At 35.6% G+C, this 6,488-nt stretch overlaps 1 long non-coding RNA gene across 1 annotated transcript; it reads right to left on the bottom strand.

Moving 5' to 3' along the window:
* Nucleotides 1-559: 559 nt before the first annotated feature.
* LOC120945460 lies at nt 560-6,263 on the bottom strand. Its single transcript, XR_005750585.1, has 2 exons — nt 5,262-6,263; nt 560-1,157 (listed from the first exon to the last, which is right to left on the bottom strand). It is a non-coding gene; the product is annotated as an uncharacterized LOC120945460 (long non-coding RNA).
* Nucleotides 6,264-6,488: the final 225 nt, after the last annotated feature.

Genomic DNA, 6,488 nt, shown 5'->3' with positions numbered 1-6,488 from the left:
AGTTATTTTAGGATCTTATACCTGGGACCCCAGTAGTGTCTATGTATTAACGAGTAGTATTATGTGAATTACTGATATACATGTTGTCGTTGTGGCATTATAAAGATACAATACTATTTAAGATATATAATTTCACTGGGATTTGTGAATAGCCCATTTAGTTTCATAACACAGAGACCACACTGTGTTTAGTGTCATGCCGTGCCAGGCTTTTCATTCTCTTATCTTATAAGTGTCAAACCCCAGGAGATATGATTTGGGGAGATAGCACAGGCAGGCTTTTTACAACCTAAAAACAGTGTCCATTCATGCCTGAGAACCTTTGTTTAAACTCTAACAGGGACAAATGGCTGATCTTCAGTTCATCATATCCCTGTATATGGAGCACTATGAAACATGTATTATGTGCGATCTTTATATGTATTCTTTTAACCCCAAATGTTCCGACAAATCCCCCCCACGTTCTTTCATAGTGTGGCGAATAGCCAAACACATGTTAAGAAACGGTGTCCGAAGAAATATCAGTGGTTAAAAGATATGGCCACATTATTATTTTTCTTTATACTAAAAAAAAAAATGTTCCTCTCTTCGTCCATATGATAAAGAGTGTTCTTGTATGACTTGGATCTTCCTTGACGAGTTCAAGTCTTTATAAAAACAAAATGAACTGTTGCAGTGGTGGTGTCACCCCCCCATTTCAAATGTAATAAAAACAAAACTGGAAAACCAGCAATTGAAGAACTCTTCAGTGAATCCGCTCTTGTAGGGTTACAAGCTGTAAATGGGACTCAATATCCCTTCTTTCGACGGATATTCTTGGATTCAAATGAACAAGGGACTTCTGCAACAAATCTTTCTTTCCGACAATACGAATCCTGGAGCATCTCGCTTCATGACTCCTGATGAAGGATTCGATGTGGCGGCAGGTTCCATCCTTAACTGGGCATCACGGATTAACATCATCCAGACGATCGCGGTATCTTTTGGTGGTTAACTTCGCCTTTACCAATCAACGATCTGGTCTGGAGTGTGGTTTGGTGACGGTTCCCTCCGGAATGGGGTGCCAAGGATTAACATCATCCATGCGATCGTTGCGTCTTTGGTAGATCACTTCACCTTTACCAATCAACGATCTGGTCTGGATTGTCAATCATTTTCTATTGGAGTAAATAGACAGTATGAATACATATTCTTATTAATTAAGATTTACTTTTTCTAACTATGCTATATATATATGATATAGCGATTGGTTAACTATATTTTAATTAACTAAAAATCATCAACGATGTAATGATAATATTATTCTGCCATGAATGGCAGGATCAACACTAATGCTGAAGTATAAGATTTGGAGATCTGTAAGTCAAGAGAGAAATATCACAATGTCATTTTATTACATTACATTCTCTTGATCCTGTTAAGTCTCTTCTTATACATTACCTTCCAGCATTCTTGGTTGGAAACTAGGATGACAAGCATACAATTTCATATTTCATACCATACCCAAACATGTTCTCAATTCACTGATATTGGCAGATACTCTTGACCTCATCACAGTCTCCATTTTCTTCTTGTGCGAGACTTAGGCTACGAACCGTAGGCCTCAGGGGATGAACCTTGGAGCGACACCATTGGTCTTCCTGAAATGAAATTTCAAACACCCGCCTCCCTCAACTGGTTAAGAACATATCTGAACTCTGGGATACGCTTTTCAAACATTTTGCTATTCAGCAAAAATATCATCCCCCCTGTTACTTTTTCTTGAAGGTATATCAGGCCTTGGCCTTATGTAAAATAACAAACAGAAACAAAATCACATTCAAAACATGAATTTATTCAACCAAGTTACATTATGTTTCAGTTGTACTATTTCTTACCACCGTTAATTGCCAGCTTGTATGGGTCTTCAGGACTTACCTGAATGTTCCACCATCATTGGGCATCATTTAGTGTGGTGAAATACTTAGCGCTTTGTATTTTTCTATCAAGCATTGGTCAATGTATGGCATAGCTTAGCTGTGCATATATACTCGTTTATGTAGCTGTCTTAGATCAGCATACAAACGCAATGACCACTTAGTTTAAGAATATCAAGTATAGGATTATCATAAGATCCGGTTCACTAATCTCACAAAGCTCCTTTCCTTTAAATTCTTAATGGTCTCCACTAGCGAAACATAGCCAGCTAGGGAAAGACAACAATGTTTGATTTAAAACACAAGGTAAGTTTTCACTTGGATCAGATTGGATCCTTGCTATGTGTATGTCTATTATAACACGTCACAGGAATCTTTTCATAAACATATTTTCTTAAACTCTATGAAAACTTTTCTTTCATTTAAGTGTGATTTACTGAAATCTTTTCTGTGTACATCCTGTCTGCGAAACATTTTAATGCAGTAGGGTTCTTTAAAAAACTTTGGCCTATGTATACATGGCCGGGTAATAATAGAAATGTATTAGTACCTGTCTGAATAATGACCTTTGTGGTACTAATATGTTTACTGCATCTGGCAGTAACCAAGATTATATTTGGGCTTCATGTTCATTTATGAAACTACTTGGGTTTTACTTTAATCTGGACCACTTTGGTGTTTACCAGATCTATGTGCATAACAAAGCAATGTAATATATCGTTGTCAATGTACACATGATATATTGGGTCATTGATTATCAGGAATAAATGATTGACTGATTATTTATTCATTTCCTGAAGGGTGTGAATACCTAAATATTTATTTTAGGATTGATCAACTATTTTAATAATTTCTACTAATGTGATTATATTCCTGGCATAAATATGAACCTCATAAATATTCCACAGGTCATTGACCTGGGGGGAAAATACCATACAATCCCAGTAGGATTACGTATAATTGCGAAGCTCAATAGAGTCAGCATACACTGTATGGATGTGAGCATTTGAGAATATCACCTTCCAAGCATACCTCTCAATTATATTCCAGGGGACATACACTTTAGTATGATCCTCCTGTCTGACCCTCATATTGGGGAAAATCGGAGATGCCTGTATGAGGGTGCCATCTAAATATGGATCTCACTTATACTCACTGAATGTGAGAGAACCGAGAAGGTTCACATGTATGGCCTCATTATTATTTTTATAAAATCACAATAGGATATAAATATTGTTAAGGAGATCGATACCCATTTGTAATCGATCGTGGGCATATTGATTATACCTGTGGGAATATAAATTACTTCATTCCCTTTTAAGTTGAAATACAACTGGGCTTTTTATTTTTATTTGATTTCAGGGCAGTGCTGAAATATTTACCAAGTCAGCTTAAAATAAATAATTTTAGCTGATGTATTTTTCAGAAAATAAATTCTTGGATTTATTTTAAATATTTCTGAAATAACATAATTTATTTGAAATATTCCATATATTCATATGGTATCCTGTTATTACAAAATACCTGTAAGGAAAACAATATAAAAACAAAACACATATACTTGGAATGAATGACATGGAACAGTTTTTTTTTTTTTTGTTTCACTTTGTCAGTAGTGTGTGTTTGTATAAGCAAGGAGCAATGCCCCCCCACTGGTATCACACAGACATTCCTTAAACCTGTCAGTTTCTACCAAGCCATGTCTTTGCTGCTCTTTTCACCCCCCCCCCTTCTTTTCACAAAGGAGGGTGTGAAAAACTCTGTTTTAAAGAAAAGAAAAAAAAAACTTTTAAACAGACATTTACATTTTTGAACATCTCAGCTAGATTCCACTTTCTAGTTTTTTTTAGAACTGAGTGTAACTTTTTAATTGAGAGGAGCTTCAATTTTGTTCTTGCTCTTATTAAGCCATTATTTGAGCGGGCTTTTTAAATTTATTTTTGAAGCTCTAGTTCTGTAGAACCGTAAAAAGGATGGTGTTCTGTTTAACCAAACCAATCCATTTTTAGGGTGATAATCCCTGGCCATAATAATTTTTACTTTATTTTATTTGGCAAAGCCTTACCAAATAATCAGGAAAATTCATGGCTTCAAAATCTGGGCTTCTTACAACAGCCTGGGCTTTCTTGAGAACTTTTAAAAGTTCTGTGGTACTTTGATTGGGCTTAAATTTGAAAGTACCCATTGTCCTTATTGCAGCGTCAGCTGACTTATAGGGACCAAGCTCTGTCTTCATTACCCATACTTCTCTGATAGAAGACATTACCTGATATTTTGCAAACTGTCTGTGATACAGACCAATTTCAGTCTCTGCATCAGCAGGACCGGCTGCACTAAAAATGACTTTAGTCTTTGTCATTTTTCAATATTGCATCTAACAATGGCAATACAAATATTAATTTTTAAAAATTCATATTTAATTTTTTTTTTTTTCAAAAAATTTAAAAAATTTATAATGGCAAAAATATATATAATTTTTGCACAATTATATTACTTGTCTCAAACGTTGACAGATCCCGGACGAGCCCCCATATATGTCAGAACCATTGACGTATCTCGGCATAGAGCCTACATATACCGTCAGAATATTTATTCTGAACTATAAAATATTATTGTATTATGAAAATATGTATATCTGTGCTTTGGGAGAAATACAATTTTCCTACAATACAAGATATCTAAAATTCTTTTATCCGTGCTATTTTGAGGACAAGCAATACAAATGAATATTTAAAATATATATATTTATTAACTAAAGGTACAGTGCAAAATCTAAAATCAGGTACAATTCGTATTACAACAAATAAATTGATATGCTTCTATAATCAGAAATAAGCGATGGCTGAATGTTTAGAGACTATCTACAATATTATGACAAGGCGTTCATAGCTCTCATATTTAAATCATCTTGGCGTATTAAAAACCTTTTAGCTTTTAGTGACATAACCTTGACATTGAATTATCTCTTCTCAATAACAGACAGATCTCTTGCCACTGCTACATAAAACACAAGGACAAGATGTCTTGTGGACAGTTCTTGGTCATTTGGCCAAGAATGTCTTTTTAACACACAAGGCTATCTCTACTGCATCACCTGTTTAAACATATCCCAACATTAGGCCGTTCACTAGGACTCACAATGATATTGTGATCGATATATGTAACAAGTATCTATATACAGTACGTCTGTGCATTACTTATTTAATTGCCTCTGAATAATCTTATGCTGCAGTTAAAGATATTTCAGATCCAATTAACACTTGCTAAGATAATAGAGTGGCCCCAGTTGGTAACTGTTTAAACTACCTATTGCATAGAGGATGTAAGATCAAAATTATACATTACCAGTAATAAGAGATCTTTCTGTTTGAGAAGGGAAAGTCCTGATGAAGGACCCTCTTCATTCCCCTACATCTTTGCGGTCACTCTCTGCCTGTCCAGCTTCCTTCAGAGATCCGAGATCAGAGCAGCTGGAGTCATCTCTCTCCCATCAAGCTTCTTCCCATCAGGCTCTCTCTCTGTCCTGAATAATCCCTTTTTATCTCCCCAAAGAACTGGGTGTGTCACATCACTGTCACATGACTGGTGAGGTCACATGATAATATGTTTTGATAAGTCTATATTGAACCAATGCCGATATTAACCTGTAGGGGGCAGTAGCGTATAAGGAATTATTCCTAATGATGAGGTCAAGCAGAGTTAATCATGACTTATGACCTCTCTAACTTTATCTGGTGTAGCACCATCATAAATTGTCCTATATGTCAAACAGTTGTCAGCCATCTTGGCAACATCTAAAGTTATGATTGAGATAAGGTTTTATGATCAACACACATGCCTTGGAAAGTTCCTTTAAACTAATGTCGGGCTGTGATCAAGGCAGTCTAATACTTTGAAGTTATTTTAGGATCTTATACCTGGGACCCCAGTAGTGTCTATGTATTAACGAGTAGTATTATGTGAATTACTGATATACATGTTGTCGTTGTGGCATTATAAAGATACAATACTATTTAAGATATATAATTTCACTGGGATTTGTGAATAGCCCATTTAGTTTCATAACACAGAGACCACACTGTGTTTAGTGTCATGCCGTGCCAGGCTTTTCATTCTCTTATCTTATAAGTGTCAAACCCCAGGAGATATGATTTGGGGAGATAGCACAGGCAGGCTTTTTACAACCTAAAAACAGTGTCCATTCATGCCTGAGAACCTTTGTTTAAACTCTAACAGGGACAAATGGCTGATCTTCAGTTCATCATATCCCTGTATATGGAGCACTATGAAACATGTATTATGTGCGATCTTTATATGTATTCTTTTAACCCCAAATGTTCCGACACTAAGAATAGTAGGAGAAGGAATCTTTAACCTTACTGACACACCACTGACCCAAGAAGAAACCCTAGTATTAGACAAAGGACTTAAATATGCACCTTCCAGAAATATGGACAAATTCCAGACCTACATAAGCATAGAAAAATATGTTAGGAAATTAAACATTAAAAAATACATGGTTGGCAAATCCTTTAAGTCTACCAGGAGGGAGAACGACTCAGTGGTGCATAG

This window comes from Rana temporaria, chromosome 7 (assembly GCF_905171775.1).
Source record: "Rana temporaria chromosome 7, aRanTem1.1, whole genome shotgun sequence".
Taxonomy (NCBI): domain Eukaryota; kingdom Metazoa; phylum Chordata; class Amphibia; order Anura; family Ranidae; genus Rana; species Rana temporaria.
This window is presented reverse-complemented; position numbering and strand designations above follow the sequence as displayed.